Source organism: Diorhabda sublineata, chromosome 8 (genome assembly GCF_026230105.1).
Source record: "Diorhabda sublineata isolate icDioSubl1.1 chromosome 8, icDioSubl1.1, whole genome shotgun sequence".
Taxonomy (NCBI): Eukaryota; Metazoa; Arthropoda; class Insecta; order Coleoptera; family Chrysomelidae; genus Diorhabda; species Diorhabda sublineata.
In genome coordinates this window covers 5,237,375-5,263,199 of record NC_079481.1, presented here as the reverse complement: position 1 = coordinate 5,263,199, position 25,825 = coordinate 5,237,375, and the positions used below count along the sequence as shown (strand labels likewise).

Sequence of the window (25,825 nt, the reverse complement as noted above, 5' to 3'; positions counted from 1 at the left end):
AATTTTCCGAGGTAGTTTCTTTATCAGTTACAATTATTTCATATGTTCAATAATTACAATAAATGTTGTTTGTAGATAATTTAACATTGATACACAATTTTAATTGGAAATTCTGGTATTGTTAATGATCACAACATTGTAATTATAAGTTATTTCCAGATACATTGGAAATGTGTTACCGATTGTAATCAATTGCGATTGATTACTATTGTAATGTTTTTCTCATTTATTTATACTAGTTCTATCTATTTTTTACTCACTCAATATCTTTAAAAACTTAAGCTAGATTTAACTAACTTAAACAATAATCAATTATTCACTAATACTTAACTAACTTATATAATTTATTTAAATTGAACGGTTAGTTTTTGTATGTCGATCCATTCACTATTCATTATAAACTCATTTCTCAAAAATTCTAAAGAATAAACGAACAAAACATATGAATGAAAAGACTTTTATAGTTTACTAGAAAATTAGTTCTAAGAAAATAACATAATTAACTTGCCGCTGTTTATAAAAAACGCCGGAGGCGCTGCGAATTTGCCAAATTTTGAAAATTATATAAATTATAACTACACAGAACCGGTTCCACGGTCTATGTCTTGGACTTGTTCGTAACACTATGGCTTCTGGATTAAATCCGTCTCTTAACAGTACCACTTTTAGTCTTTCTACTAATTCGCTTTTCTTACCGGATGTTTCCAGCTCGCAAACAAAACAAATAAATAAAAAAAAACTTACTAGAAAATTAGTTCTAAGAAAATAACATAATTAACTGGCCACTGTTTATAAAAAACGTGAGAGGCGCCGCGAATTTGCCAAATTTTAAAATTATATAAATTATAACTACACAGAACCGGTTCCACGGTCTATGTCGTGGACTTGTTCGTCACACTATGGCTTCTGGATCAAATCTGTCTCTTACTAGTACCACTTTGAGTCTTTCTACTAATTCGCTCTTCTTACCAGATGTTCCCAGCTCGCGATTTTCCAGTTCGGCTTTCAGTTCCGTCAATTTTAGGCTACCAAGTCTCTGAGCCATGCTTTTTTCACTATTCGTCCATAATACCCCGCATCTGGAACCAATGTGATGTTTTTATTATTTATTTATATTAATTCTAGCGGTGGGGTGAATTTATACCCAATGTCTTTTACTAAATTTACTACACCAACACAAGACTTGAGTAACTTATACAATAATTAATTATTCACTCATACTTAACTAACTTATTTAATTTATTCAAATTGACTGGTTTGTTTTCTATGTCGCTCCATTCACTATTCATTATAAACTCGTTTATTTATCGAAAAAGTATTTCTAAAAAAATCTAGAAAATAAACAAACAAAACAAATAAATAAAAAAAACTTTTCTAGAAATTAGATCACCGGTTCTATGTCGTACGGTTCACTTGCACTCAAACTATTCATTATAAACTGAACTAATTCCGCTAACAAAACTCTTTTATATATCCAAAACGAAATTCTCAAGAATTAGTTGCTCGCCGCTGTTTATAAAAAGTATATCAAACGTGCAGCGACTTCGTCGAATTTTAGGATTCCTTTATAACCCGGCAGGATCGGCTTCACGGCCTATGTCGTGTACTTGTTCGTAACACTATGTGATTAAGAAATATATAGGATCTTTCGAATTCATATTTGATTCCTCTCAGCAATATTTCTCAGAATTGATTAAGCAAATACAAACAAAAAAAATATTTGACATTATTTTTGAATATATTGCTGTCATTTTGTGAGTTCTATATATTTATAAGGACATTTTTGTTAATTTGTCAATTGTGTCTTAGAAGAAATATCATCTAAATTGAATACTTGAAACTGTTCGAAAGCTAATGAGTATACAGAGTAAAGTAATCAAAATTTTCCAAAATTGGAAATATATATTTATTATAAAATTTTTATAAGACGCTATTCAGTCGCTCTACATTTTATTTTTTTGCCCCTTTTTATATTTTTAATTAAAAAGTTGTTTGAATATTAGGTGGTAACCTTGATAAACAAGCTAGATGTACAATTGAAAGTTCTAAATGTTGTTTTGTTGACACGTCAAATATAAAATAATTCATATTCAGATATTTCGAAAATGCCACGTTTAATTGCCTAATATCTAAAATTCTCAGATTCTGAGCTTTATACTGGTCCGGCTGCCCATTTGGTGAATGCAAGCGGTAATTTGGTTATAATAAAACGACATGGAAGCTGGAGATTCTCATTTGATGAGGGCTACATTGGTAATTCTATAAAGAAAAGAATGGGAGTAGCTCAAATGTTTTCGTCAGAAATATTTGACCTAAAAAAACACATTTGTCATAAGACAAATAACGGAAAAATCGATCGAATATAATCGACCAGCTTTCATGTGTTTCATTGACTTGCAGAAGGCCTTCGATCGAATACAATTAAAAGACATAATACACCTTCTTTATGATAGACAGATACCATTTAATGCCATTTAAATAATCGAAAATATATACTCAAAAAATAAAATCCAAGCAAAAATAAATGATGACCTAACTGAACAGATACCTGCAAATAGGGGCATTAGACAAGGGGACTCTCTCAGTCCGCTCCTATTTAACATAGTGATGGATGAAATCATAAAACAAGTACGCAAACTAAGAAGATAGAAAATGGGAAATAAAGAAGTCAAAATCCTGTGCTATGCAGACGATGCGGTACTGTTGGCGGAGAACGAGGACGATCTGCAAAGGCTATTGTACCAATTTAACAAAACAGCAAAAAAATTCAATATGATAATATCAGCGGCAAAGACAAAATCAATGGTTACTTCCAAGACACCGATCAGATGTAAGCTTGTGGTGGATAACAAAATAATACACCAGGAAATGAAATTTAAATATCTGGGAATCGAAATATCTGGAGACGGGGACGTGGAGACGGAAGTAAGAAACCAAGCTACAAGAGCCTCAAGAGCAGCAGCATACCTAAATGACACAATCTGGCGAAATAAATACATTCGAACTGAAGCAAAAGCCCGCATTTACAAGACCGCAATCAGACCTGTATTATCCTATGCAGCAGAGACCCGACCTGAGACCTCTAAAACGAAACGGATATTGGAGACTACAGAAATGAAAATAGTTCGAAGAATAGCGGGAAGAACACTACTGGATAGAGAAAGGAGTGAAAACATAAGACGAACATGCGGGATAGATAATATCGATGACTGGGTACTGGATAGAAAGATAAAATGGAATGAGCACATTGACCGCATGACGGAAGAACGGATTGTGAAAATATCAAGGGACAAATCACCAGCAGGACAAAGAAGCATTGGAAGACCTAGGAAAAGATGGAGTGACAACCTCCCAGGTAATGATGCCTATACATAGCAGGAAGAAGAAGAAAAAAACACCCTAATTTACCCCATATGCGTCAGTATTGGGTGATTTTTTCGATGTTAGAACATTCGAGAAAAAATTATTCAGTCTACTCAGGATTTTGAGAAAAAAAACATGGTATCACTTTCCAATCCTGCTGAAGCATCCCCAAGAAAATAATTCTCTTTTGATAAACATCATTTTAAAACAATAATTTTGAATATGATGGGAACATTTCTCAGCAGGTTTCAGGAATATGAAAACAGCCGAGCAACTTTACAATTTGTCAAAAATTCTCTGAATGCTACAAGAACCGAGTTGACATTTCCTCCTTTTGAAATTGACATCGGTAGCTTTGAATTACATTACTTTACTTTAAATACAAATGCTTTGCGTTGAGTTGAGTCGCAACACAAATGGTTGGCTTCGAATGACCTGGAGAAGGAAGACATCATTTTCAACGCTTGGAATATCATTCCTGACTTTTACGACTAGTTAAAAAAGCTCGCGTTCAGTGTTCTTTCCCTTTTCGGCTCTAAATATATTTAACTTCATTTAGTGAAGACTGAGAAGGTCCTACTGATGAGGACTTGCAATCATGCCATTAAAAACAACATACAAAGTTAACAAGGAGATATAGAGACAAATTTGGCTTTCACTTTTTTGAAATTGTAATGTTCATATTTTGGCTCTTTCTCTTATAAGTTTACCGACACTGGTATAGTCTAAGATGAGGGGTGGCACGCCAAAAATGAAGGACAATTACGTGGTAGAATTTTTAGAAAAATTGGGGGAAATATTTATTCAAGTAGTTCAAATGAGCTCAGTTGGAGCACCGACGATTCCTTTTATTTTGAGTTATTAACTTTGTTAGTTACTAAGACCTGAATTATAGGAAATAAACGTGGATTATTGAAATTATTAAAAAGACAAAGGAACGGTTAGAAAAAAATTGCAAAGGAAAAGAAACCAGACACAACTCGACCTCCTGGACGACCACCTATAAGGTGGTATGAAAGCTGGTCATCAGCATCCCAACTACTCCTGGCAAACCCTTGATGAAAATACAGGACCTAGTCCTAACGTAAGAAGAAGAAGAGAAGAAGAATGTTAAAAAAACAGTGAAGCAATTGCAAATTTCATAAATTCAACATGTCTTAAGAAGTTACGACAAGTTTAGGCATATGAGTTTTCACATATGAACACCGACAATTCTTATAATACAGTTGAAATCATTTTGAATGCATTTAAAGTTTTCCGTTATACGTTGATTTAGTTGAATGGTATGCTTAAGAAAGACCACGACGCCGACGTTTTGAATATTAAAACAATTACCATTACCATTGCTAATTCTTCTTAGATTGGTGTACCTTCGTAAACAACAATTTGATAAAGTGCAAAACTTGTATACATTGTTTTTTTTGAATCTATAATTATTCGTCGAAACACACTTTTTCTATTAGACCAGGGTCGATAATTTCTGAAACCAAAAAAATAATAGTAGGGTGAAACCCATTGGAAAAGGAAAAAAATACGATAAAAATGAAAGGAAAAATAATTTACGGGCGAAGGGTGTTAGTGTTCAAGGGTAAGAAATGGTTTATATCACTTTCCGACAACAAAGTATTAAGAAGAAAAGTTAAATGACGAAGTTATAGGTAAAGAAAAGTTCTATTACTCTTATATTCATACTTTTTTACATAACCTCAAAATTTATTTAGAAAATCCAATAAAATCAAGTTTATTTATTAACCTTTTTATGTCTCAAACTAATTGTTTTGTATTTCATTTGTCATATTAATTTTATTTTGACTTTATTTCGGAAAGTATCCTAATTTTCAATAGAAAATTCTCCCGTCAAAATATTAGCTTTTTTTAAAAGTCGTTCAGTTTTTTGTTCGTCGAAATCTCTTCTTAAGGATGGTGTGAAAAGTATTACCATCACCATGGTATATTTTGTGAGAAATGGCAAAAAAAACTCGCATCGGAAAATTATATTTAATAATCATGTGCAATCTCTTACTATTTTTTTCAAAATTTTGAACTTTAAAATCACGAGAAATATGAGTTTCCATGTTAGGGTACTTGTCGATTTTAAGTCAAAATAAGATGAAAAAATAAATCGAATAAATTACATGTTTAGAACATAAAAAAGGTGAGTTCTCACCAAATTTTGTGAAAAAAAAAATGTTTGTTATTTAAATGTTTCATATGAGTTTTGAGGTTATGTGAAAAAAGTGTGAGTACAAAAGTTGTAGATCTTTTTATTATCTACAATTTTGCTATTCAACTTTTGGTAATTGTACACTTTCACGGTCACCAGGTTTTTTGGCTCTAGAAAATCGAAAAATGGATGGATTTTAATGATCTTGGTTTCAAAATGTTCTATTTTACGGCGGATTTATAAAAAAAATTAGTAGAAATAGCTGGAATGAAAATTTCTCATGGTTTTACTGTTTTAAATCGTAAAACAAAACGGTTTTGCAAAATAATCCTTTACAAAAAATTATCTCATTATCAGATAAAGTTCTTATATTTTTTTTGTATTCTACATAAATTAATAAACAATTTAAAAAAAAATCCAAAAAGAATGAATTTTTCAGTTTTTATAGCTTAATATGAAATCGATGAAAAACAATCAATTTTCGTGAATAGTTTCGTTTTATATTCTTCAATGTTAATAGTTTTTGGACCATTAAAAATCGAAAAATAGATAAATTTTATAATTTTGGTCTCAAAATGTTCCATTTTACGACGAATTTATGAAAAACACGGGGGTAGTGGCTGAATTTGCGGTTTTTAATAGTTTTAAACCTTAAATAGTAGAAAAACTTTTTTTTTTCAAAATATTCATTTTTTTATGTAAATTGAGAAAAAAAATATACGAACTTGATTCCACGACGTCAGAAACGGTTACGAAGGATTATATGTAGAAAGTCATTTTTTTGCATTTAAAGTCATGAAACTGTGAAAAATATTTATTTTTTTTAATTTTCGTATTTTTTTTATAAATCCGCCGTAAAATGGAACATTTTGAGACCAAAATTATAAAATTTATCTATTTTTCGATTTTCTACAGCCAAAAAACCAAGTGACCGTGAAAGTGTACAATTACCCAACTTTTTTTCATAGAACTTGTAATTTTGCCAGAAATCGAGATAAATGGTTTTTTACCCTTAAAAACTCAACCTCTTCCACTTCTCGACTTTTTTCTCTCGGTTTTATCATATTTTTCTCATTTTCCAATGCGTTTCATCCTACTATTATTTTTTTTTCCCTTCAATCATTTTGAAAGGCTTCTACCCTGGTCTATACGAGTATGTAAATGTCGAAATTGAATAGTTTGTTTTATTTTATAGTTTGACGTATTAGTGACGTCTAATTGTAGTTTCAATGAAATTGTTGACTCAACAAACATAAAAATAAAATTTATCTCCTCCTTAAGTTGTGAACAACGCATTTTGACACTATTTTCATGGTCAAAACTAACAACCAACAAAAAAATACCGATTGCCCGTGACGACGGATTTTAAATCAACTTAACACCCTAGGTTAGTAATGATATATGTCGTATAAAACGTCGTAAGTTAACTTATCACTATTGGGTGGTGATAAGTTAACTTATGTATATACTATATGTATACATAAGAGCGATTTCTTATTGGGAACGTGGAAATGAAACACCAAAGTGGACTAACTTTAATATATTTTCCGAGTTTTCGAATACATATGTATACATCGTTTGGGACTGAAATTACGGTCAACTACAACTTAAGAAATATGTTTAAGAATAATAAAACCTCTACTCACAATTATATATATATATATATATATATATATATATATATATATATATATATATATATATATATATATATATATAAATGAATAGCTCGAGGGCGGCTAGACAGATTTGTGGAAGTCCTGAGAATGTTTAAGAGGTAAATGAATATGAAAATGCTCGGAATTAAATATAAAAAAAAAACAATTTTGTTTGACGTTTTGTCACAAATTGAATTTCTGAACGCAACCATAACATTAATATGTCGAACCATCCTCTATGTCGATGGATACCTCAGACAAAGAGTGCATCCTTCTATCTTTGGGAATGAAGATTATCACTACGTGCGCGATAACTTTCTTCTCATCGATGATCCTTTGTGATGGATTACCACCTCACAATTTGCAGTTAAGAGTAGGATCAGTTGTCATCATACAATACAAATACCAAGGAGAGGATGTCTTGATCCCGCGTATATCGATGATTCCATCGGATTTACCATTCGATTTAAACGTTCAAAATTTCCGGTACGTCTGGCCTTTACCATGACCATAAATAAATCGCAAGGCAAGTCGCTGGAAGTTTGCGGAATGAACTTGGAGTTTCCCTGTTTCGTGTATGGACAATTATACATCAAGTTAAACTGCCTGTGGGAGGCGGTAGGCTTCGAGTAGATCCCCGGACGCAGTTGTTTATATCTGAACCAATGATCTTCAATGATTGAAGAAAATGCCCAGAAAAAAAGCTCGCAGAGACTCGGAAGCACTTGAGATTACACTCAGATTCTAATTATATCTTGCAAGATATAAATTATTTGTTCTTTTTATAGAACATTATTATATTTTTTGGCTCGAGGGGTCTGGCTCCGGCCGTCCCCCCTTTCGGAGCGCCACCACGTATTGGTTTAGGTTTAGCCTTCTACTCTTCTTTTTTACGTTGCGTCTCAAAATAGACAAACATGAAGCATAAAAAAGTGAAGATTTAAATCCTTATATCTTGACGTTTATTTAGTATGTTTCGTTAATAATTTCTTCCTGAAACCGACCATTCAAATTTCTTAACTGAACAATTCGATTTTTTAATATTAAAAATTATGTTACATAGGGGAGCCTTAATAATTTTAGACGAGCTTGGGTTGGGTATGGCACAAAAAAGATTGGGAAACACAGGCCTAATTGTCGCGGTTTAAACTCGATTTATACCTGTTGATGGAACCTGGATTTACCACTACAATCATAAAACAAAAATACGGTGAATTGCAGAAGGCGCTTCGGGTAATTCCAGCCTCAACGGCCAGAAAAGTACAAGCGACTGTTTTTTTGGTCATGAGACTGTATCCATCGACTGTCACCCAACCACTTTTTTCTGTTTCCTAAACTTAATGTTATACTAGAAATTCAGAGATTCTCAGATGAGTATGTTACCAAATATATAAACACCTGTTTCAACTGTTATTTTCAGTATTTCAAGTTCGAAAATGATTTAACGAGATTAAGTTTATTGAACTCCAAATTCTGTCGCGAGAATTACCAACAAACAAACGAAAAAAGTGATAAAAAATGTGATAAAGATAGAAAACACACGGATTCAATCTTTTAAAGTAGTTTCCAAATAACTATCACTTAATAAGTCGTGTGACTAACCAAGAAAAACATTTTTTTTGCCAAAAATCGATTTTATTGATCAATGTAATCTCTTCCATGAGCAATACAATCATTCCAACGCTTTTCTATCTTCTCGATGCCATGTTTGTAGAAGGATTTGTCTTTTGCCTCAAAATAGGCTCCAGTTTCAGCAATTGCTTCTTCTTTTTAGCTGAATTTCTTACTGGCGAGAATTTTTTTGAGATCAACGAATAGTTAGTAGTCACTGGGCGCCAGATCTGGACTTTATGGTTGATGAGGAAGCTTCGAAGAGTAATTCGTTCAATTTAACCATCGTCTTATGAATCAATGCATTATCTAGGTGAAACTGCCGTTTTTCTGGCCGTTTTTACTTGATTCTTGCATTCAGGATATCCAAGAACTCTATGTTGTATTCGTTATTGATTGTCTCTTCCTTTTGAAGATAGTCGATGAACAATATTCCATGCGCATCCCAAAATACTGAGGCCATAACATTCCCAGCAAATTGTCAAGCCTTCGGATGTTGGGGAAGTGATTCACCTGCTGCAGTCTACTCAGATGATGATCGTTTTGATTCCGCAGTAAAGTTAGTCCCATGGTCTAATGTTCAAATATATATCGATATTTGCGAAAAATATCTAATGCGATATTTTTTGATGTTTTCTAGAATAAGCACCTCAATTGGACGAGCAAAACGTTCGCCATCATTGGTGTCTGTATTACCATGCTTAAATTCACTAAACCAATAAAAAATTTTTTTTGGATGGAGCAGAGTCTGGATAACACTTTTGAAGCCATTGCTGAGCTTGTGCTAATAAATTAACATACTAAATTGTTCTAAATCCATGTTTGTTTTGAACAAACAAAAGTAGCTTCACTTAAATGGCAGCCATATTTTTCTGACTCATCGAAATATCATGAAATGTTATACATAATGTTTTGTAAGTTGGTACCTCCTAAAAGTCATATAAATTTGACAATGACAGCGCCATCTGTGTGTCAGTCAGACAAATTAAGTGATGTAATAACAATATTCATTAACACACTATGATGCATATAATTTTCATATTAAATGGAAATAACCTTGTGGATTTCCCATTCGATTGGAATTATTGTAACTAAATTCTATTATTTAACGCTTTCGTATTATTTTCCGGTCAATATTCGGATTTTTTTATGTTGTTTGTTTGTACTACAAGCTAATAATTTTGCCAGGAACACCACGCGTCGATTTTATAGTTAATCGAAAAGTAAACATATAAAAAAAAGTGTTAAAAACATTACTTCTTTCTGATTATATTTCCAAGAATAATGAAATAATATCTTAATACTATTTGGTAACTTTTAACGAATCACTGTTATAATTCACGGTTTCAAACATTTTTTTAATTGGATTGGCTACTACATTGTTTATTTTGAAAACTAATAAATTAACCAATTGATTGAATGGGACTTGCAAACGTATAAACAACGGATATTTTCGAAATAGGCCTGGAGGTATAATTTTTTATAAGTTTTGATAATGGTTTTTCATAACGGTGTTTTATACTAGCAGCCAAAAACTTCATAATGCGTAGATATATTTAAAGATGGAAGATCTAAAAGAAGAAGAAATCACTTACTGTTAATCAATTTGTAAGAATGGAAATAGCCAAACAAACAATTTACGATATCCGTCGACGTGTTGAAACAGGTATATCGAATGAAAGAAAGGTAGGATCAGGCAAGAAAGCAAAAAAAAACACCAAAGAAGAAGAGAAAAGTTTTGGTTAAAGCAGCTCACGGAAAATTGAGTCAGTTTGCAAAAATTGGAGAGAGGATTTTAAAGCATTGGTTCCCATACTTTTTTGTTTCATAGATCACTTTTCAGGATGGAACTCTGCAGATACATTACTATCAATTAGACCTATCTATGGAAACTTACGTAATGGCTGAGTTTCAACAGATTTTCAATTGAATTTTAATTGATTTGTAGTTGTTTGTAGATAATCATACAAGAAACTTTCAACATCAGAACTCATTCCATCAATACGTCTTTGTACAGTGCTGCTTCCCAAAGGAATTATTTTGAGTAAGTCCAATGAAGATTTGGCAGAACAGCACCTCTTCAACAGCAGGTAAAATTAACTGTTCGCCAATGGCATGCGGTTTTCCAGATTTTGATATAAGCAAACTTACTGTGCACTGTGGGTCTCCTTTCAAATTTTTCTTTCAATGTTTGGAAATATTTTACCTATTTTATCAGGATGACACCTTCTTAGATGATCTTCCAGCTTTGATGGTTTCATAGAGTCATTGCTCAAAGCTTTGTTGCATAAAAGGCATGAGGGCAATCGTTTGTCTACCTTTGATGGAAGAAAACCAAATTCCAATATTATACATGAACTTATTACAATATGGAATTTATATTGTGATAAATAATGTATTTGTACAGTTGGGTTGGCTGGAGGATATTCCTTTCCATTTAATTTCCATTTTATCTAATGCATTAGAGCAGTATTCAGCTCATAATGGTCATTTCTAATTAACCTAACCTAACCTAGCCCTCAGGATCAGGAAGCACACATCGTGCATAGATATTTATTGATGAAGATGGTGGAACAAGTTTGATTCCAAATTTTCATACAAATCAATGCTGTTCAAAAAGAATTTGGAGGTAATACCCTATTTTTACCATTAGCGAAGAGACTATGAATGACATTTTAATCTTGATACAGCTAACTCGTTAACTATAATTTTCTTTTTCATCTTTAGAATCATTTTTTGCACTTTTTGTTGTTGTAGTCAAGTTCTAGTTCTGGGACTTCTTTTTCTTCTTTACTCATTTCTTTTTGCTTGTGTCACTTTTCTTATTGAGCATATAAATAAGCTCTTCTTACTCTGTTTTCATATATATCTTCATTTTTCCGTCTTCTGTTAAAGTGATTGACTCCCAGGTATTCAAATGTGGTCACTCTATCCATTTTTGTCTTTTCGTTATTAAATTTTCCCCATGTTCTTTTTTTATTTACTACCATCCTTTTGCATTTATCGATGTTCATTTCCATCCTCGGCTCTTCGATTGTTTTTATTCACGAGTCTACTTTTTCTTCTATTTATTTTAAATGTATCTAAACCTTCTATTTTTACCGGCTGTAGCCAGCTATGATCCCCAGTTCTTCTCTTCTAAGGACTAAGGACTAGAGGACTGCGACTAACACCTATCTCTATTCCATGCTCCATCCAAATCCATTTGAACTTTTCCTCAAACATTTTAACTGTCATCTTGTCTTGTCTTGTCATTTAGTCCTAACCTAACCTAACCTAACCTAACCTAACCTAACCTAACCTAACCTAATTGTTAACTATTTTTCTATTTACTCAGTTGAATGCAGATTTCAAATCGATGAATGTAATATGTAATTCAATCAAAATTCTTTTTTATGTAGTGGTATGAATTGATTTTCGTCCTAGTTTCTGGGTATTTTATTTGTGCTTTAAGCTGAATGGAATACCTACAATTAAAATCGCAATTTTAAAATGTTCATGATTCAATTTTTGTTTTGTGAAGATACCATCCATATAGGAGATTATAATGATTTTATGGACACATTTTAAAACTTTTTCACGTAATTGACATGATGATAACTGTCTATTTTTTATAGATATTAAATCTCGAAACATAGAGAATTGTACATCAGTTGTAAAAATTTTAATTATGTTTTGAATAAAAGAAATTGCTTAGCTACTTAATGAGTAATTTGATGTAGTGTTTTCTTAATTGAACATAATAACACGTTTTGTTCTTGGAAGTAACAGACGCAAATTAAATCAATTTTAGTGGATGAACAAGGAAAAGGCGTATTGTATAGTTCACTGTAATCAATGAAATATATTTCCGCGTCATATTTTCGAAATAATATGTTTTTATTTCTGATGACATTTTTTTGATGTTACCGCTTAGTATATATCATGAAATACTAGGGATAAGCTCATATAGTTCTTCCAATATCAATTGCAGACGGCAGTTATACGAGGAGCAATCAATACTTCATAAATATGCACGGCAGTCATACCAAATTAAGAAATGAAAACATCGAATCGTTAACATAAAGGCATTTCTATTGGCCGAAGCTATCGGAAGGCGTATGTACACAACTTCTTCGAAATATTCCTGCCAGATTATTATAGTTATTATTATATTATTATAGTATTTATAAAAATGATGAATTTATAAAATGAGGTATCTATGCCTATGGTAGATTAATCAAAATTGTCGGCAACGGTTTTTATAAGAGTTTTTATAATCTGCAATTGATATTGTACCTTTACTCTAGCCCTAAACCTTTTATGAATCAAAACAATTATCTACAAGGTGTTTCGGTATTTGTTGCAAAAAATTTGGGAGTGAGTAGACGACGTGGAAATAATGTTGTGACATAGAAAACATTTTCTCATACGACCCCTCGTTTCTGATTCATAGACATTTAAAGTTGCGAAATAAGGACTAAAGTAATCGATAAAATTAATGGTTTCAGGTAGTAGTGTAGAATTATTTATTCCGTCAATCACACCAAATGGACATACATAAATTAAGAAACGAGGGGTCGTATGAGAAAATTTCTTTTATCACTGTATCATTTTCACGTCATCTACTCACTCCAGAATTTTTTGCATAAGTCCAAAGATGGTAAAAAAGTGGAGATTGAAGATTCTGCAGTTTTTTCTGAATCATGCTCAAGTTAGGTAGTAAATTGGTTTATAAAAGTTACGATAATCGTATGATATCTCTTAATAGTTATTAATAATTCTATTAGACAGTTCAAATAAGTTTCATAGGTCTTATTATTTACTTTTCTTGAGGATTTCGGCAATGAATTTGAAGAGGCAACTTCATCAACTGCTTTAATTTCTGGTGGTGTTAGAGGAAAGTCATTTTCGTTGTCTATATCCATTTTTATTCACATTCACAAAAGAAAGTAAGCAAACTATTCCAGAGTACCTGGTATGTGGTTATAAATCGCCAAATTATGGTTCTGGTTGTGGCAAACTCCATCTTTACCTGCAATTCGACTTACAGGCGATCCTTAGATGTCCAGAAACTTTGACTGCTTAGACCATTAAAGGAAAGTCGCTAGTTTGACTTTGTTTTACCAAAAACAACGGAGGAAAAGTGATCTGAAACCTATTTTTGACAGTACAAATATCAGATTAAGATAAAGTTTCATAACAACCCCTCTCGATTGAAAGCATTGAAGATTAGTAATGAAATAGAATCATTCAATACCATTAACTTACTGTACGATCTAATTTGAATGATATTCATATTAATTTTCTTTTGACAAAGTTTTTCACATGACAATGCCTTTGTAAACAGGTCTGAAGAAATTTCTTCCTTCAATTAAAAACCTTTTACTACAAGCCACGCCTTTTTATACTCTTTCTCTTTAGTTTTAAACACCCATTTTGTTTCAATCGCATTCAAATCTGCCTCAGTCCATAAGTCCATTTACTTCAAAGCTTCTATTTCTGTTTTGATGCTTCCTTCCAACGATTGTTCATCGCTTCTTTATAATTTTTAGTATCTTTTTCACTTATCAAATAATGAGAGCTCATAATCAATCAGATACTTTGATACATTTTGTGTTCTCTTGTATGATTATTATCTTCTTTTTGCAGGTTTCCATTTTGCTTTTCTTCTTTACATTCCATATTATTTTTTTCATTTTTACTTCGCTCTTCATGGTAATAGTGGTATTCTTCATGATTTCTTCCTTCTTTTGGAGGGACATGTTTATCAAGTATGTTGCTGCCATAAGAGCGTTATATATTGTTCGAACTTTGTCAAATATTGTCCTGTCCAGTTTCAACATCCATCTGTGAACTATTTGGGAGTGTATATTCAGTTTTTATACCTTCTTGTTCAATTTTTATTTCTCTTATAAGATTTTCTGATTCTTCATATGTATCAACCAACAAATAAATTTGGGTAGTGCGTTGGGTATCTAGATATCTTATCTATGCACGTTCCAAAACACGTTTCTGACACTATTCTAGTATTTGTGCAGTAGAGGTTTGAAACGAACGTGTTTTTTTCTCTTGGATCAACGTATCAATCTCAAATTTCTCGTAAAGTTGAAGAAAACTCCGACTGACTGCTATAAATGTGTGCAAGAGGCCTATGAAGACAATTCTTTATTTCGTGCGCGTGTTTTTGCGCGGTGTAAGGGCTTTAGTGAGGGCCGAGAGAGCACTGAAGATGACCAGCGCCCAGGTCGCCCTGTGACTGGTTCATCTCCTGAAGCAATGACCAAAATCAATCAAATTGTGTGTGCACTTCATCGAATGAGCATCCGGATGATTGCCGAAGCTGTAAACGCTGATAAAGAAACGGTTAGAAAAAATTACACGAGGAATTACACATGACAAAAGTCTGCGCGAAACTGGTGCCAAAAAACTGACTCCTGACCAAAAGCTCTTGCGCTAACGGGTCTGCTCAGATTTCCTTGGAAGGTAAGAAAGATTAGAAAAAGATGTGCTTTGGAAGCGGTAAAGCAAAAAACGGCAGAGCTCCTAAAGGTCCTCACCAAAGAAGACTTCCAGCACTGTTCTTTGATATTTGTAGATTGTGTTCTCATAATTTGTTTGAAAAGCAACATGTGTCACATATTTTATTACTTTTAGGTAAATTCATGTTACTGTACGTGATGTGTTCTGTATGAAGTTATGGAAAGCACCAGAATTTACCACAAAAACAATTTCTGCAGGCATATTTAAACACATAGTGTCATCTTTGTTGAAGGCTACAAACATTTCTTCTTGGTAAGCTTAGAGTTGCTGGCCTATGCGTTACTACTTGACGTAAAATTTCCACGTCTTACTTGTCCTCTCTCTGATACAGTTTCTGCTTTCTTACACATTCCACTTCTCCTTATTTTTGTTCTTCCATTTTAGCTCTACGTCTAAGAGATGAGATTTTATAAAATCCATAATCCATAGTCATTTCTGGTATATCATCAATTGCTTTTGCACATTTCTATATGTTTGTCTATCACATACAGGATGATTATTGTTTTTGCTTTAGCGTTATTTTCAACGAATTCCTTGTTTCTTTTGTCACAAGTGCCCAAAACTTTAGTCAAACCCTTCTCTTCTAATTAACACGAAATTTCCAATTTGAGAACGACACTCCATCCTTTTAATTTTTTCAATATCTTAACAATCAACACTAATAAAAGAAAAACTACGGAGAAAAAGTGATCTGTCTCATATTTTGGATAGTACGAATGTCAGATCAGACACGCACTTTCCAAGACACTGATGGTTCAGTGTAGTTTCTCCGTGCCGTCCAACTGCGCTTCCTGGGTTCAAATCTGGTCTAGGAAAATTTACGTTTTAAATGTGTACAGAGCTACATTGAAAATATTTATTATTTTTCATATGAAAATAGACACAGCAGTAGGTCTGTCGAAGTCCACGGCAAGAAATTTTGCTTAGCACTCCATGTCCTTTTTTGGACCAGAACATTGTTGAATTTCTGAACAGAATCGAATGAATCACGAATAATATTTCCAACAAACAGAATAATCGCTAATTTTTATTTTGACGATTAATTATATACAGTGAATTGAGACATGTTCTGAGTGTCACGTCTCCATCTAAAACGACGAAAAAAAAAAACCAAACAATTGAATTTCGGTAAATTTTGTTGAATAATGCGATGAATAACCGTTACTGCAACATTTATTTGAATTCGACAAGGTGACAACAAACAAATAAACTTGAACTTTACAACTTTTTCGCCATGGCCGCAACGTGGCCTCTTAAATCATCATTCACAATGTATATTCATTACATTTCGATATCGACAGTAATGAAATGGAACAACTTATATTATAAATCGTCTCAAATCAAGAAATTCATTAATACATGTCAACGTAAGGTCTACGGAAAAATTATTTAAATTGCAATAATATAATTACAAACAATGTATTGGAAAAATACATTGTAAAAACAAATTTAAACTGGACGCACAGCAGTTCAACCATGTGAACTTCTAAGAAAAATTTCTGGGTTTTAGGCGTTATTTGGTCAGTATCCATCAGGTTTTCGTATGGTTAGTTGGTTCAGCTTGTAATTCGTTGAGCCTATATCCTCATGAGTTAGACCCAAAGTTGGGAAATTCAATGGGATGGGTCCCAATTGAGACAGTACGTAAACACTCTATGATACCAATAAGCGCTGAACTCTCTGCGTCAGCAGTTCTTGCATGATGAAAGAAGAGGTTTAACCATTGCAGAGTGTGTTAGAATATGATGAATATTTTCAGTAGAAGCGGTAACAGCGTTTCAAATAAAAGGTTCAGTTTATCACAAATGGTCAGCGTCTAGAGTGTTATAGTCCACTGAAGTGTATAAGTTACTTGTTCATAATCACACTCCACCGAGTCTAGTATCCAATGAAAAATCTTTGCGCAGTTCCCTTTTTATATTTTGGTGTGTATCTGTTTGTATCAGGGCCAAAATTCGAAACTGGACGCACAGTAGTTCAACCATGTGATCTATTAAGAAGAATTTCTGGGTTTGGGTGAAATGCTTCGAAGTAAATCGGTAAAAAATTATGTCTTCCTAAATGTCTCGGACGCCGTTTGGTTTTAGGCGTTATTTGGTCAGTATCCATCAGGTTTTCGTATGGTTAGTTGGTTCAGCTTGTAATTCGTTGAGCCTATATCCTCATGAGTTAGACCCAAAGTTGGGAGATTCAATAGGATGGGTCCCAATTGAAGTAGTACGTAAACACTCTATGATACCAATAAGCGCTGAACTCTCTGCGTCAGCAGTTCTTGCATGATGAAAGAAGAGGTTTAACCATTGCAGAGTGTGTTAGAATATGATGAATATTTTCAGTAGAAGCGGTAACAGCGTTTCAAATAAAAGGTTCAGTTTATCACAAATGGTCAGCGTCTAGAGTGTTATAGTCCACTGAAGTGTATAAGTTACTTGTTCATAATCACACTCCACCGAGTCTAGTATCCAATGAAAAATCTTTGCGCAGTTCCCTTTTTATATTTTGGTGTGTATCTGTTTGTATCAGGGCCAAAATTCGAAACTGGACGCACAGTAGTTCAACCAAGTGATCTATTAAGAAGAATTTCTGGGTTTGGGTGAAATGCTTCGAAGTAAATCGGTAAAAAATTATGTTTTCCTAAATGTCTCGGACGCCGTTTGGTTTTAGGCGTTATTTGGTCAGTATCCATCAGGTTTTCGTATGGTTAGTTGGTTCAGCTTGTAATTCGTTGAGCCTATATCCTCATGAGTTAGACCCAAAGTTGGGAGATTCAATAGGATGGGTCCCAATTGAAGTAGTACATAAACACTCTATGATACCAATAAGCGCTGAACTCTCTGCGTCAGCAGTTCTTGCATGATGAAAGAAGAGGTTTAACCATTGCAGAGTGTGTTAGAATATGATGAATATTTTCAGTAGAAGCGGTAACAGCGTTTCAAATAAAAGGTTCAGTTTATCACAAATGGTCAGCGTCTAGAGTGTTAAAGTCCACTGAAGTGTATAAGTTACTTGTTCATAATCACACTCCACCGAGTCTAGTATCCAATGAAAAATCTTTGCGCAGTTCCCTTTTTATATTTTGGTGTGTATCTGTTTGTATCAGGGCCAAAATTCGAAACTGGACGCACAGTAGTTCAACCATGTGATCTATTAAGAAGAATTTCTGGGTTTGGGTGAAATGCTTCGAAGTAAATCGGTAAAAAATTATGTCTTCCTAAATGTCTCGGACGCCGTTTGGTTTTAGGCGTTATTTGGTCAGTATCCATCAGGTTTTCGTATGGTTAGTTGGTTCAGCTTGTAATTCGTTGAGCCTATATCCTCATGAGTTAGACCCAAAGTTGGGAGATTCAATAGGATGGGTCCCAATTGAAGTAGTACATAAACACTCTATGATACCAATAAGCGCTGAACTCTCTGCGTCAGCAGTTCTTGCATGATGAAAGAAGAGGTTTAACCATTGCAGAGTGTGTTAGAATATGATGAATATTTTCAGTAGAAGCGGTAACAGCGTTTCAAATAAAAGGTTCAGTTTATCACAAATGGTCAGCGTCTAGAGTGTTAAAGTCCACTGAAGTGTATAAGTTACTTGTTCATAATCACACTCCACCGAGTCTAGTATCCAATGAAAAATCTTTGCGCAGTTCCCTTTTTATATTTTGGTGTGTATCTGTTTGTATCAGGGCCAAAATTCGAAACTGGACGCACAGTAGTTCAACCAAGTGATCTATTAAGAAGAATTTCTGGGTTTGGGTGAAATGCTTCGAAGTAAATCGGTAAAAAATTATGTTTTCCTAAATGTCTCGGACGCCGTTTGGTTTTAGGCGTTATTTGGTCAGTATCCATCAGGTTTTCGTATGGTTAGTTGGTTCAGCTTGTAATTCGTTGAGCCTATATCCTCATGAGTTAGACCCAAAGTTGGGAGATTCAATAGGATGGGTCCCAATTGAAGTAGTACATAAACACTCTATGATACCAATAAGCGCTGAACTCTCTGCGTCAGCAGTTCTTGCATGATGAAAGAAGAGGTTTAACCATTGCAGAGTGTGTTAGAATATGATGAATATTTTCAGTAGAAGCGGTAACAGCGTTTCAAATAAAAGGTTCAGTTTATCACAAATGGTCAGCGTCTAGAGTGTTAAAGTCCACTGAAGTGTATAAGTTACTTGTTCATAATCACACTCCACCGAGTCTAGTATCCAATGAAAAATCTTTGCGCAGTTCCCTTTTTATATTTTGGTGTGTATCTGTTTGTATCAGGGCCAAAATTCGAAACTGGACGCACAGTAGTTCAACCAAGTGATCTATTAAGAAGAATTTCTGGGTTTGGGTGAAATGCTTCGAAGTAAATCGGTAAAAAATTATGTCTTCCTAAATGTCTCGGACGCCGTTTGGTTTTAGGCGTTATTTGGTCAGTATCCATCAGGTTTTCGTATGGTTAGTTGGTTCAGCTTATAATTCGTTGAGCCTATATCCTCATGAGTTAGACCCAAAGTTGGGAAATTCAATGGGATGGGTCCCAATTGAAGTAGTACATAAACACTCTATGATACCAATAAGCCCTGAACCTTATGCGGTAGCAGTTCTTGCATGATGAAAAAAGAGGTTTTGAAGAGTGTGTTAGGGCGTTTTTTGTTAAAGCGGCAACAGCGCTTGAAATAAAAGGTTCAATATTCGTTCATAATACAACTTTTAGTACGGTCAGTTATTTACGTTACGTCAATAATGTCAATGTTTCTTTTTAGCATTGATAGAAGAAGATACGTAAAAAATATATGTGTAATAAATCGTCACGTGATGGAAGACTTTCACCGATTCTACTTTAGCTTCTACTCAAATTTCGGTGTGCATTCAGAATATTTCATGTGGGGATCTACTAATAAAGAATATTTGTGAATATATGTAAAATTCGAAACTGGACGCACAGCAGTTAAACCATGTGATATACTAACAAAAATTTCTGGGTTTGGGTGAAAGTAAATCGGTTGCCAATAATGAACCCAATGATCAGTAATAAATCATGTCTTCCCAAATGAAGTGTGTCGGACGCCGTTGGTTTTAGGCGTTATTTGGTCAGTATCCATCAGGTTTTCGTATGGTTAGTTGCTTCAGCTTGTAATTCGTTGAGCCTATATCCTCATGACCTAGACCCAAAGTTGGGAGATTCAATAGGATGGGTCCCAATTGAAGTAGTACATAAACACTCTATGATACCAATAAGTGCTGAACTCTCTGCGTCAGCAGTTCTTGCATGATGGAAGAAGAGGTTTTGAAGAGTGTGTACTCAGAATATTTCATGTGGGGATCTACTAATAAAGAATATTGTATCAAAAAGTTATATGCATATACCTGAAATAATATTTCATATGTCCAGTATATACTATGAATATTAATATGAGTACTAGTATGAATATATATGTATAAAACAAGTAAACACAGTGATAATACGTGGAATACGTGTCGAATTATTGGCATATTGGGAATACTATATGAATCTCAATAATTTAAATATACCGGTATACTAGTTTCGTCTCGTCGGTTTCGATGGCTCAAGAATATTATCTGACCTACCCGATTTAAGGACATGGATTTTTTCTTTTGTACTTAAGCGAACTAAATGATCAAGTTCTTAGTAAATTACAGTACCAAAAAGGTAAACTGGGTCACTAGTCTAATTATATTTATCATAACGAATGGAACCCTACAGATCATTATCAAGAACGTTTGGTTGATCAAGGTAATCAAGAGGGTTCGACCTAAAATAATTAATTCAATTGAATATACTTACTTATTCCTCAATTAAAATTATACATCGACAGTTAATGTAGCATCGGTGGTTCAGTGGTAGAATGCTCGCCTGCCACGCGGGCGGCCCGGGTTCGATTCCCGGCCGATGCAAAATATTTTTTGATATTTTTTTGTTTCCTCTTTCTCCTATAGTTCACCCAATATCAATTGCAGATTCTAAAAACTTATATAAAAACCCTTTTCAACAACTTTGTTTGAGGTACCATAGGCGTAGATACGTCATTTCGTAAATTTATTACTATTAAAAATATGTAATTGGACGGCATTATAAGCCATTATTTAAACAGAAGCAGTTAATTGCAGTCCTACTTGGAGCTTGGAAAAAAATCATAATTACACCTCGTTAACTAGCTACAACTGAATATTAAATTATAAAACGTAAATAGACGAGTAAAATGTAAAGGCGTTTGGTTTAAATAGGGTGCCAGACGTGAACTGAGTCCTTTTTGTACCCCATTCTTTTTTTTTCTGGAAAACGAACTTTCAAAACAAAAACCATAAAGGAAAATAAATTTGCAAATAGTGCAGTTTGTAGAAGTGCATGGCACTTCCGGAGTCTGCCTAATTCTGCCTAATACCATCACAATGGAAGTTTATTCTCTCGATTATTTCGTTGTGTTTATTGGTGTCACTGATGTCACAGCATTATTTTCATGTCATATACTCACCCTCGAATTTTTCAAATATTATTTAAAAACCACTCGAATGTATTAATCAATTATTTTTTCAAGGCAACCATAAACGGCACAACACGTTACTATTTTCCAAATAATTTTAAAAATAAAAAGTAATATTTTGTAATAAATTTAATTTATTTATTCTACGCCCATGTCTGGAAACGTCAAAAATCGCACTGTCAACATTCCTTGTAAATGACATTTGACAATAACATGCACGTAATGAGATCTCATAACATAAACGTGCGTTTTGAGAAGAAAACTTCTTGGTTTAATTAAATTACAATCAGATTTGTTATTTACGTAAGACTTTATTTGGTCTATTTACACAAATTTAGTCAATTAAAAAAGAAAGAGTCATGCCCCTAAAAGTAGGCAGCACATTATGCAATTTCTTTAAAAATAGGACACGTTTTCTTTAGTAGCATGCTATGAATGGGCGTAGAAAAAGTATAGTACGTTACACGAGTTATAAGCATTACACGCACTCATGAAATTTTTTACTTCGTGCCTAATATAATATTTATTTTGACAAGGCAAGTTAGCCGGTCCAAATTATACTTGCACAGCTATTGGCAGATAAGAAAAGTATAATTCGTAATCCTTGTATGTATACTTCGTGATTCACATAGTGTCAATTGATGCTATAATACGAGAATTATTCAAAAAGTTATCGTCCTAATAAAGAAACAAAACAATTTCTTTAATAATCATATTTATATTTTGGAATCTATAAACTTTTAATAATGATGCACAAACTTTTTGAACCATTCCCATTGTTAGTTGTCGTCTTTATCTTCAAAATAGGCGTTCACGTATGCTATAACATCCTAGTCTGATGAAAATCTGTCCTGCAAGTGAAACTATAGTAAAGAAACAGGAAAAAATAATTAGGGGCAAGATCTGGAGAGTACGGTGGGTGGTTAATCAATTTAGAGTAAAATTCATAAATTTCAGCCTTGCAGAACACAGAATGCTGTTGAAAATAAAATAAAACACAAAATAATGAATGAAAATGCAGAAAAATATAAACAGGGTAAGCCTAAAGTGAAGTAGAGGAATGGAAAAATAGCAAGAATGATGAACTAAATACAGAATTATAGATTTCGAATTACGACTATTAACAGATAACGAAGAAGAATTGGGATGGATTTGGGATGACTTGAGGTTATGAATAAGCCGAAATAAACTGAAAGGGTAAAAAGATGGGAGCACGCCCAGCAAAGCTCAAAAGAGCGATCAAGTTTCATATACTATTGGAGAAGTGTGAAGTTTCTATCGACTTTTGTTTGTTTTAACGAATATGTCAACCACAATATCTAAAACTTTTGTGACTATATTCCTAATTTGGTAAATTTTACAACACTCCTTCTAATAAATTAGTGGTTATTGAGAAAAAAATTATACAGACGTCATTAATAAGTGGACCAAGTGCTACGTATGCTACAAAAAATGGATTAAGCTATTAATACGTTTTTGACCAGATGTATAGAATTTCTTTAAAAAATATAATCAATTTTTTCAACCTTGAATTTTACAGAAATCTATTAGTAGAAATGCAAATTATAATATATTATATAAAACAACATGGGTAATAATTAAGTTAATGTTTGAATACATTATTGTTGTTACAAATAACGAATTTGTTATAATTATGTATAATTTTGATACGTAAATCCTTCTATATAATCATTTTTCTTCTGGGTAGTTTTTTATTTTTACCGCTATATCTTCTTTGGTGTCAGATATAGAAAACAAAGGACTGAAATGTAAGAATGACCTTCTTAATTTTTCATGTTTTATGAATAGAATGTTTGATACAGAAGATATCAATGAAATGAACAGTTCGAGGAATTTTCTGTGAAAAATGGAAAAATGTTGTATCATGATCAAATTTAATAGAAGCCCCTTCCACTTTCATTTGGTCCACCTCTAAAAGATTTAGAAGAAGAAATTTAGTCTATAGATATGTTGAAACCTATTTGTTTAATGAAACAATAGTTAAATTTAGGTTTTAGGTCTTCTATTTAAATTTTGAGATGTAGCAACGATGATATGAATATTTTAAAACTGTAATCATAAAGTTGGACATTAATGGTGAACGCAATCAGATACTTTCATCTTGGAATTAAATCGCGAACATTTTCGCGCATTGATTTTCTATGACTTTCGACGTGGATTAAACCAACCAATCAACTGTCTACTCTCTAATGGAGATTTACTATACTATCTGCATCAGTATTTTTTCAGAATTTCACACCTTAAATTTTATTATGTTATTCGAGAAGAATTTCACATCTGTGCACTCTCTGTTGGAGATTTACAATTAGTCCAGAGCGTTTAGATCAAAATAGACAGGAATAAAGAAAAACTAGAGCTAACTAGTACCTCCCTCGGGTAGCTCCGGTGAATTTCAATGGCTTAATTGGCTTTAGCATGTTCCAAAACCCCCGAGAAATGATTTTTGAGCAATTTTTCCAGGTTCCCAATCGCTGGATAAGAAATATGCAAATATGTAGACTTTTCTTGCGGCCGCTTTACGAAGACAATCCAAAAAACCGCACCTCGATATCTACTGCTTACCAGTTTTTCCGATTTGTTTCTTATCTTCCCTGGACTAAATACTAATTACTGAAACTTGAGGAAAATTTGTGGTGAATTTCAATGGTAGAATTGGCCTCAGCAAGCTCGAAAACCCTCCGAGAAACGATTTTTGAGCAGTTTTTCCGGGTTTCCAATCTTTTGATAATGTTTCGAGGAATATGCAATTGCAAAATGTATTTAGTAGAGAAAAAAGCGATTTTTCGAAAATGGTGCAACCAGTATATGTAGACTTTACTTGCGGCCGCTTTACGAAGACAATCCAAAAAACTGCATCTCGATATCTACTGCTTACCAGCTTTTCCGATTTGTTTCATATCTTCCCTGGACTAAATACTAATTACTAAAACTTGAGGAAAATTTGTGGTGAATTTCAATGGTAGAATTGGCCTCAGCAAGCTCGAAAACCCTCCGAGAAAAGATTTTTGAGCAATTTTTCCGGGTTTCCAATCTTTTGATAATGTTTCGAGGAATATGCAATTGCAAAATGTATTTATTACACGAAAAAGCAATTTTTCGAAAATGGTGCAACCAGTATATGTAGACTTTACTTGCCGCCGCTTTACGAAGACAATCCAAAAAACTGCATCTCGATATCTACTGCTTACCAGCTTTTCCGATTTGTTTCATATCTTCCCTGGACTAAATACTAATTACTAAAACTTGAGGAAAATTTGTGGTGAATTTCAATGGTAGAATTGGCCTCAGCAAGCTCGAAAACCCTCCGAGAAAAGATTTTTGAGCAATTTTTCCGGGTTTCCAATCTTTTGATAATGTTTCGAGGAATATGCAATTGCAAAATGTATTTATTACACGAAAAAGCAATTTTTCGAAAATGGTGCAACCAGTATATGTAGACTTTACTTGCGGCCGCTTTACGAAGACAATCCAAAAAACTGCATCTCGATATCTACTGCTTACCAGCTTTTCCGATTTGTTTCATATCTTCCCTGGACTAAATACTAATTACTAAAACTTGAGGAAAATTTGTGGTGAATTTCAATGGTAGAATTGGCCTCAGCAAGCTCGAAAACCCTCCGAGAAAAGATTTTTGAGCAATTTTTCCGGGTTTCCAATCTTTTGATAATGTTTCGAGGAATATGCAATTGCAAAATGTATTTATTACACGAAAAAGCAATTTTTCGAAAATGGTGCAACCAGTATATGTAGACTTTACTTGCGGCCGCTTTACGAAGACAATCCAAAAAACTGCATCTCGATATCTACTGCTTACCAGCTTTTCCGATTTGTTTCATATCTTCCCTGGACTAAATACTAATTACTAAAACTTGAGGAAAATTTGTGGTGAATTTCAATGGTAGAATTGGCCTCAGCAAGCTCGAAAACCCTCCGAGAAAAGATTTTTGAGCAATTTTTCCGGGTTTCCAATCTTTTGATAATGTTTCGAGGAATATGCAATTGCAAAA

General features: G+C 33.4%; 1 protein-coding gene and 1 non-coding gene across 2 annotated transcripts in view; one reads left to right on the top strand and one right to left on the bottom strand.

Annotated features, from left to right (window-relative positions):
• Positions 1-25,825, bottom strand: part of LOC130448378 (pyrimidodiazepine synthase-like) — a 445,274-nt gene that overhangs the window by 69,798 nt on the left and 349,651 nt on the right. The window lies entirely within an intron of this gene.
• On the top strand, positions 21,140-21,210 carry Trnag-gcc (transfer RNA glycine (anticodon GCC)). The gene has a single exon. It is a non-coding gene; the product is annotated as a tRNA-Gly (tRNA).